The sequence below is a fragment of the Anabas testudineus genome, chromosome 13 (assembly GCF_900324465.2).
Source record: "Anabas testudineus chromosome 13, fAnaTes1.2, whole genome shotgun sequence".
In the NCBI taxonomy this organism is placed as follows: domain Eukaryota; kingdom Metazoa; phylum Chordata; class Actinopteri; order Anabantiformes; family Anabantidae; genus Anabas; species Anabas testudineus.
This window is the reverse complement of record NC_046622.1, coordinates 24701168-24710198: the sequence shown is the minus strand read 5'-3', so window position 1 is coordinate 24710198 and position 9031 is coordinate 24701168.

The window sequence follows — 9031 nt, the reverse complement described above, 5'->3', positions numbered from 1 at the left end:
AAAACAAACAAAAAAAACCTGCAGGCTGACAGAAATTTAGTTCAATTAAATTTGACATTCACAAGTTTTAAAGGTGCAATGTTGGACAACATTTGAACTCGTGTCAGACACTCAAACCTCTTCCTCAACTCCCCTCCAGAAACTTGTTTTTACAGCATTTTGTCATAGATGAAATAAAGCAATTCACAAAAATAATTGAAACGTGCAAAAAAAAAAAAAAAGGGAAAAAAACACACACAGGAAGATTTTAGATAATAAAACATGAAATAGTCATAAAATATATCTAATTTAAAAACTGCAACAATTGAACAAAGCATCTGTAGAGAGTAATGCTGATCATTCCAAAGCAGAAGATGTAATGAATCCAACTTTCTAACGCCCTTTCTATCGGAGGTGGACCACACAAGGCCAGTATCGGCCCTCAGATATCGGTCCAACCTGCCTGAGAGTCTGCAGCGCCGCAGACTGAGCGGCGCACGGTGGAGAGTGTGTGTGTTGAGTTTGGTTAACTTGAAGCCTTTGAGCATCCAAGTCTGGCTTTTTTTTTTTTTTTTTTTTTTTTTTTTTTTTAAACCACCCGCAGCCGAGAACTGAAACGGGAGCCACATCACGCCGACAGGCAGGTCAAGCTGCATCCAAAAAAACCTTGATTTTTTCCAGGCCTGATTATTTCTAAAGGGATGGAAGCGACGAATGTTCCGTCTGCCACAGAAAGAAAGAAAGAAAGAAAGAAAGGAAGGAAAGAAGGAAGGAAGGAAGGAGCGCGCATCATTTCCTGCCAGAAAAAAATGTTTTTCAACTATTTATGTAATTTAGAATAAGAGAAAAATTCTGTAAATAAAGCTAAGATCCAAGAATATGCAATTGGTATTAATTTATTCAAGGCTGTATATTAGCGTGTATATATTTCGAATTTAATTTTTTTTTTCTCCTCCTCTTCCTCCTCTCCCCAATTTTACAAGAACATATACTGTAAATGGAAGCTATTTAGCGCTTGTTGGTTTGACAAACTGTATATGAAACATCGCAGATTTGTTTTGGTTTTTTTTTTTTGTTGTTTTTTTTTTTTTTTGTTTTGTTTTTTGTTTTTCTATTTTTGTTTTTAGGAGGCGTGTGTGCCATGTTTTAGTCTGCATCCACCGACACATACAGAGGAACACACCTCAGGTTACTCACTCCAGCCAGGAGATGTTCAAAGCAATTCCTCCAACGGGCGCATTCATATCTATTCATAAATATATTTAAAGATGAAAGTATCTTGTTTATGCTGGTTGTCCGGGTATTTCTTTTTCTTTTTTCTTTTTTTTTTTTTTTTTTTTTTTTTTTGATTGTCTCACAATTTCAATAAAAAAATCGTTGTGCTTAAAGCTTGCGGGTGTATCATCATTATTATTATTTTATTGTCATTGTTGTCATTAACTTCTCTCTGAGCTCACGCACTCCCACAGCGTACAGGTGGGCCGGGAGCGCCCTCTGTCGGGCGCATGTTTAACAGGAGCTCCTCATCAGACATGTTATTGCGTTTAATTCCACATGTTGAAAAGAGAAATTCAAAATCAGTTGGGAAATTGGTTGTAGATTTTTATGCTTACATAACTAAAACATCTCCATATAAAAAGGTGTTTTCTTATTTAAGCTGGTGCAATAGAACTTGTTCTTCCAGCAGCAGGAGCATCATCTGTACAGCTGTTCACTTCTGTTTATGTTACATCGGGTGTGTCTCCTCCCTGCACTGCCGACCAGCTCTATTTTGAGCAGGTCCTCAGTCACCGTCAACAGCGTTTCCTTCAGTATTGTGTGCGCGGCTGTATTTTTAGAAAGAGTCGAGTAATGTCAGTATTTATAGGAAGAACTTTCTCTGCTGAGCTCACACACACACACACACACACACACACACACACACATCCTCTGCAACTGTTAACCGTTCCCTGAATGGGTTTTAATGTGTGATATTCTGCGTCGGTAACCAGGGTCAAACATGTTGGGATGTGCAGGGTGGAACAGGCAGCAACAACTAATTACTGTTAATAAAAAATGAAAGTGGAGTTCTCTGAAAAGAAGTTGTGCATTGTTTGTGAATGTGAACCTGTGTGTGTGTGTGTATCTCGGTTTAAAGGGTTAAGCAGGGGGGAGTTTAGGGCAGCAGACAGCCTTTTGTCCGGGACCCGGCGCCTGTCGCCTGCCTGCCGGCCACAGCCTCCACACCGCCCGCTTCCTAATTAGAGCGCCCCCTCCTCCCCCTCGTCCTCCTCCTCCTCCTGCTCCCCTTCATCTTCATTTTCTTTTCTTTCTGCAGCGATAATCACAAAACTCTCATTCTATTACGCGGGCCATTGTTGCCACTCTGTTATCTTCAATTAACAGGGAGAGCGACTCGACCTCGCACTCTGGGAGAATAAAGTATTTGTCTAAATCAATCAGTCAATGAGTGATCAATAGGCTCCTGTGGAGGCCCCGTGGATCAGAAGTAATGGCTGCTGACGGCATGGGGTAAAAAGGCCAAGATTATTCACAACTTTGGGAAATGATCAGTGCAGGCATGTGTAGATCCTGAAGCTGTTGTAGGGCAACAGAACAACGTCAGAGTTAGTAGCAGCACATTTCCTGGTGTTTACTGTGTGAAACGTGAACAACACACAGAGCCGGGCCCCCGGTCTCTATCTGCTCTCCTTATCTCCAGGAGCACAGAGCCTGCTGGGATCTAGTCTCTTGTCAGTCTGCCTGCCCCAGATTACACATGTACAAATAGTCCACTCTGAAAATGTGGAGTCTCTGCTGGTTTCTACAAATCTTACATTTGTATTTACAGTTAATTAAACATGCTTTAAAATAGTCAGAAATCAGAACATAGGTTTGTTGTTCTACATTATAAATAAATACACTCTGAAAGTTCCTAGTGAAGAATACCAAATGACTTTTATTCAAAGCCCACTAATACATATTTTTGTACTTTTTATTTAAGTATTTCTATTTTCTGCCCATTTCACATCTGACACCTGCCACAAGAGAATTTGTTTATTAAAGATCTAAACAGAACTCTTTTCATTTCATTATTAATATTTGTTAGTTCAAATTAGCACTAACATCATTATAATAATCCTGCAATGATTCAGTCATAATTAATATTATAGGTATAATATTACTAATGGACCAGTTAAATACTTTTACTGTCCATACTTTACATGAAACATTTGGAATGAAGTATTTGTATTTGTACTGGAACACTGAATACTTTTTCCACTTCTAATGAACTCATTTACAGTTTTACACTTCATAGTTCGTTAGAATGTGTTGCAACAACTCCCAGATTTAAATGACATGAATTTCAGTAGGAACAAATGTTGTTTGTTTTATATTATACGATGTTTAATGGTTTGTCCCTTTGAAGCTGATTGTTACTGAAACCTGTTGATTTTGTGTGATTAGAGAGTCTCATTATAATAAATCATATGATGGGGAAGGGCATGCTCAGTCTGCTCTGATGACCCTCCTCTGACCCCTGGACACTGACTGATATTTAAAGTTGCAGAGTGATGTATTTTACACCTGAGAGAGCTGGAAGCCAATATGTACAGACAATTATTTAGATATTAAAAGTGTCATATTCATGTCCAGTCTGTAAATGAGCCTGTGAAGCAGGGGAGACAATTCTGCAGTTCTGTAAATGCTGTATAAAAGCAGAATGAAGGGCCAGTAACAGAACAGTCTGCAGCGCTGGGAAACAACTCACAAACCTGTGTGGCGTCTCCAGAGTGCATAATGTTCCGCTGCAGCCCTGTAGGCTGCTCCTCCACTGGCGGTGCAGGCACCTCATTGGCTGCTTGGCTCAGGTGCAGCTTTTGCACTGGTCCACAGCGGTCCAATCACAGGCTGCTGTGCTCTTTCAGGAGGAGGCACTGGAGAGGGAAGGAGAAAGCACACACAGCCTTTTACCTCAGTGCAACACTCCCACAAGCCAATAGCTCTCTCTCTCTCTCTCACGCACACACACATACACACACAAAGGACGATGTGCTTGAGGAAATAACTCTGAATGCTGTGAGTTTATTCCAACCGTCAGCGCAAAAGATCAATGAAATACACATGTATGAAATGCACCTGATCCCAGACTGCTCACATGGGCCCCCAGAGCTGGAAGATGAGCATGTAGGGTTCTGTGTGGGTAGAGTGGAAGATAGAGGAATACTGTACGGTACAATAATTAGTTTTGATGAGTAGAGCTGACCATGGGTTATTATGTGTGAAAAGCCTTTCCTCTCTACTGTTGTGCAGGTGTGCCATTTTCTCCTATCAGTCTCATCATCCCCTGTGCTGTGTTAACAGGCAAAACGACACAGCGTGCATGTGCATGCTTGTGTTTGTGAGTCCTGCAGCATTACAGCATGCAGGGGCCCGTCGCCCCCTCCTGGACACGGAGGAAGCAAAAGGAGAGTTCAAGACTTGTCCCTTGGAGAGCAACAGAGCCTGACAAGACTTCAGAGTGGGACTACTAACACAAACAGCATCCACTGCTAACCTTTTTATTTTGACGACCTCATGATTGTTTGTCATTGCTGCAGTCATCGTGCCAACACAGGTCTACTTCCTTAAACACAGTGTAGCCTAGCTGCAAAGCTTTGACACTCACACTGGACACGAGTGTTTCTTGTTTCCTTTTCCTTTTCCTGTATTTTTGTATGTAATATGATCTGACAGGTGACACACACAGTTTAAATTCAGGTTGATAATGGATTATGAAACAACAAAGACATTTCACTGATCACAGTACTTAAGTACAGTTTCAACTTTATTTAAGTGTTTCTTTTTCTGCTATGTCATAGTTCAACTCCACTACATGTATTTGAGCATTTTAGTTACATTTGTGAATATAATCAATAATACAAAATGCTGTTTCTTATAAAGTGTAATGATGAGCTCCAACACATGAATGTTCAAATACAATCCAGTTATATCATATACATTGAGAACTTTTACTTTTGTTTTGTCTTTTTCCTTAACTTAAGAAACATTTTGAATGCAGATATTTTATTTATGACAGAGTATTTGTACAGGGTGGTATCTAAATACTAGTTCGTCAGGATTCTACCAGCAAAAGGTCACCTCTCTACCAGTGTGACTTCCAAAACAAACAACCACTAGGTGGCGTACTTACTTACTTTACAAGCGTCACTGAATCATAAGATACGGTACAGTGCACAATACAACTATGGTATTGAGAAGGCAGAAAAAAGAAGAACTGCAGCAGGATTAGGCTTAGGGATATTATAATGTAAGTGCAATTACAGATGGTCAAGCAATAAATCGTTATATTGATAAATGGTGAGTGGTGATAATGATTATCTGCATCACATGAAATAGAATAAGAAAGAAACATAGACGTAATAACATCTGAAACAAATACATGCAATCCATTTGAACAGGAATGTGTTAAAACAACTAAAGTAACAATACAAAAATCTGTATTTTTTTAAACAGTTCTTAGTTTAAAAAAAAACATAGTCAGCAGTGGAGTCTCTCCAACAGTTACTTTTTCAAATTTGTCATAGTATAAAGCTATTTGTTTACTAATTGGATTCTTGCTATTTAGAATATCTACAAAGGAAATTAATGTATATATAATTTCATATTAAACTACAGTTGGTGTGACAGATGATGCATTTTAATCATTTCTCAAACTGCTTCTTTCAGTTTTAAACACTTCATTCTAATAGCTGTTACATAAAGCTGGACTACCTGATGAATTGGCATTACTGTTGCTGCTAACGCTGTGCATTGGACATGTTCCTATTTATTACAATAAGATATGTGTAAGCATAGAGTTTGGGGGATCACCTCCAGTTAGTAACGGAGACAACTGGCAGACAGGAGCTTGTTACTAGAGGAACAATTTTTCTTTTATAACACTTAAAGTCAGAAAGTTCAGCACTGCAGCAGACTGTTGACAGGTGCAATCTGAGAGCCACATAACAGGTTAAGGCAATAATGCATGAAACCTACAGTCAAACACGGTGGTGGGAACACTGAGGTGTGGGGATGTTTTGCCTATTGTGTGGTTGTTGATTTTCACAGAATGAATGAGAGAGTGACCAACCATGAAGCAGCGCTCGCCTGTGCAGCAGAGAAAACTCACCTCTTCTCGTTTACAGTTGTGTTGAAGAGCATTCATTTGATCCTAAAAAATACTGTACATCAAAGCTCTGCTCAGTTCTAAGAAAGAGTAATGAGTGCATGCCTTTCCATTCAAACTTCAGGCTCAATAAACCTGTTTATGAAGGGTTGGGAAGGCAAAAACTAAAATGTATACTTTTCTAAAGGAGCTCTGGAATAATATGGGCTCTTAGAATTCATGTAATGCAGAGTGTAAGTGGCCATGTAAGAGAGAAAAAACAGGAAAAAAGTCCTAGTTAGCTAAGAATGTTGTGTCTGGCTGGAGAAAAAATAGACAATTCCTCTCATTTTTTTCCTTTTCTGCAGTTGACAGCCTACATGGTTTAGAGTTTTTAACCCCAGTGTACATTTGCACTCTTGGTTGTTTCACAGCTTTATCTGCACTAAATATAACATGTAAGAGCTCTGTATAAAGACTCCGTGTCATGGTACATCCTCCTGTGAGCTGCTGCTCCAGAGACAAATTACAAACTGAAAGATGTTGAATGGAAAAGCCGTAAATCAGAGCAAAGCCAAACACTGCAGGGTAGCTAATGAAGTGGCTGGCGAAGGCCACACTGGGCAACCTCCATCTTGTCACTCATTACTGCTAAAGGAAACATTGGAGGCTCTCGTGGAAATGGACGCTTTTCACTGTCCTAGATCAAACAGCAGCAAGAACCTGCGCCCGCCCACGCTCCTGGCCCAGATGACAAACACAATACGAGCCGGTTGCATATCCAGGCCTTTGTGAAAGTGAACTTTTGATCAAGCCAAAGTCCTTGAGGACGTGCAAGCAAAAGGAGCTATGTGGGATGTGTGCACATCCGACCCCAGAGAAATCATTTGCTCTGATGGCATTAAGAGGTCTGGCCTGCACACCGTGAGATGAACACAAAAGATTAGCAAAGACTAACAGTCTCTGTCACAATGAACAGATGCCTGGGCCGAGTCAAGACGGTGAGACTAAACCCGCCAGCTCTTCTAAAAACATACAATCCCCCTAACACTTGTCCAAGCTCCAACGCATGTAAAATGCACCCATGGCTGCTTAGATAAACTCTGAGCTGCTCCACGGACATGCAGTGTACTCAGACTGGAGTTTGACTGATGATGCTTCTTCTACAGAAACAAAGACAGTGTTTATGAACAAATGACATGTTAGACCATTGTAAACATAACGTAATAACAAATTTTGGACTTAACTTGAGAGCATTTAGTGTGTAATATTCTTACCCTGGCTTTACCTGCTAATAGTTCAGCCAACATACAACCAGAAAGATCTCACACGAGGTGGTGGAGACCATAGATGGAGCTAAAAGAGAGGAAATGCTCGATTAGAATAATAATGGATTAGCAGTTCGACAGAAACAACATGATATGATGGTGATGTGTATGCAGTATCCAAACACACACACAATTTCATTTATAGTGATAAGGTTCAGTATACCTACAGTATCTAGGACCCATGAATATGCTTGAAAAGAAGGATCACTGGAAAGTTGCACACAGGAACACTGTGTGGTTTTCTGGGTACTGATCAGTTTGGATCCGATCAGGTAAAGCAGTGGAGGGAATAAGCCTATTTCCTGCGTCTTAACTGCAAAAACCCCTCTGCAGGTCACAGCCAAACACTCAGAGTGCAGACTGATGAAGACTTTAATAGATTTTTGTATTGTACCTCTAACAGTCTCCTGTCAGTAAGTTGGCTTCCCATGTTGCACATTAGTACATTTAGAAAGTTCAGTTAACAACAGTGAATTTAAAGTATATATTCAGGTGTTACTTATACATTAAGCAGGGGAAACATTAACCCGACTTGGTGATTTTAATGTTTGGTCAGCACTCAGAATGCCCATGCTGCCCTCTGTCCACCACAACATTAACACCACTAGGGGGTTTAAATGTTGTGTCTGATTGGTGCATATTATTTTGCAATAAAAGTGAAACCACACTCAATGACACTTTGGAAATGAATCGTATATTCAACTTCTGCATAAAATTAAAATCCATTGCTGCATATTGATGTTGATCATTACTGTGTTGTAGTAGATTGTTAAACTCTGGGGTCTTTTAGGTCTAATATTAATGGATCAATTGATCTGTGACAATCCGAACAGAGGAGTGTGATTATAATTATCGACACAAACATATTATATTGAATACACGTTATGCTCCTGTACATACTGTAAAATAAAGAAACACACTGGTGGACACATTATTGTGTGGGAAGTCCGTCTTCTCTCTCCAACACTGACAGGGTTTTTTATCCTCAATGAGAACAAAGGCTGCCCCCCACCCCCCCAAAAAAATCTTGAAATGCATTTTAGAAGACCACTGACAAGTCACTCACACCCAATAAAAGCTGAGATATAGTGAAGTGCAGCAAGACAAATGACTGCCCAGCTTTTATCGCCAGCAACTGACTAAAGCTGGAAAAGTCCAGAAGAGAGGATGGGGACAAAAACTAGTCCCTAAAATCCCTGAGTCCCATTTAATTTTAATGACCCGCACCAACACGTGGAAAAAAATTCAGACGAGCTTGTCCTTGTCACAAATGTCTCTACTTTATGGGTTTGTCACAGGCACAAACACACTGCTGTTTCACATTTAGCTCAGAAGCTGTGACAGAGGTCAAACAACAGGGGGAGTTTGAACAACACCAGAGCGTGGACATCTCCGTAAAGAATAAAAACTAAGATGCTTGTTGCAAGGGTTTAAGATTCCTAGTTGTATGGCACAAGTTATGGCATGCTTACCAGCACCTGTGGATCAGAAGTGATGAAGACTTAGGAGTTTTAGGTCTATAAACAAAATTCACTTCCAACGGGTTCTGCTTCCTCTTTGGTTTAATATGTAAGAGTCCAATAAGAGCCACAGATGT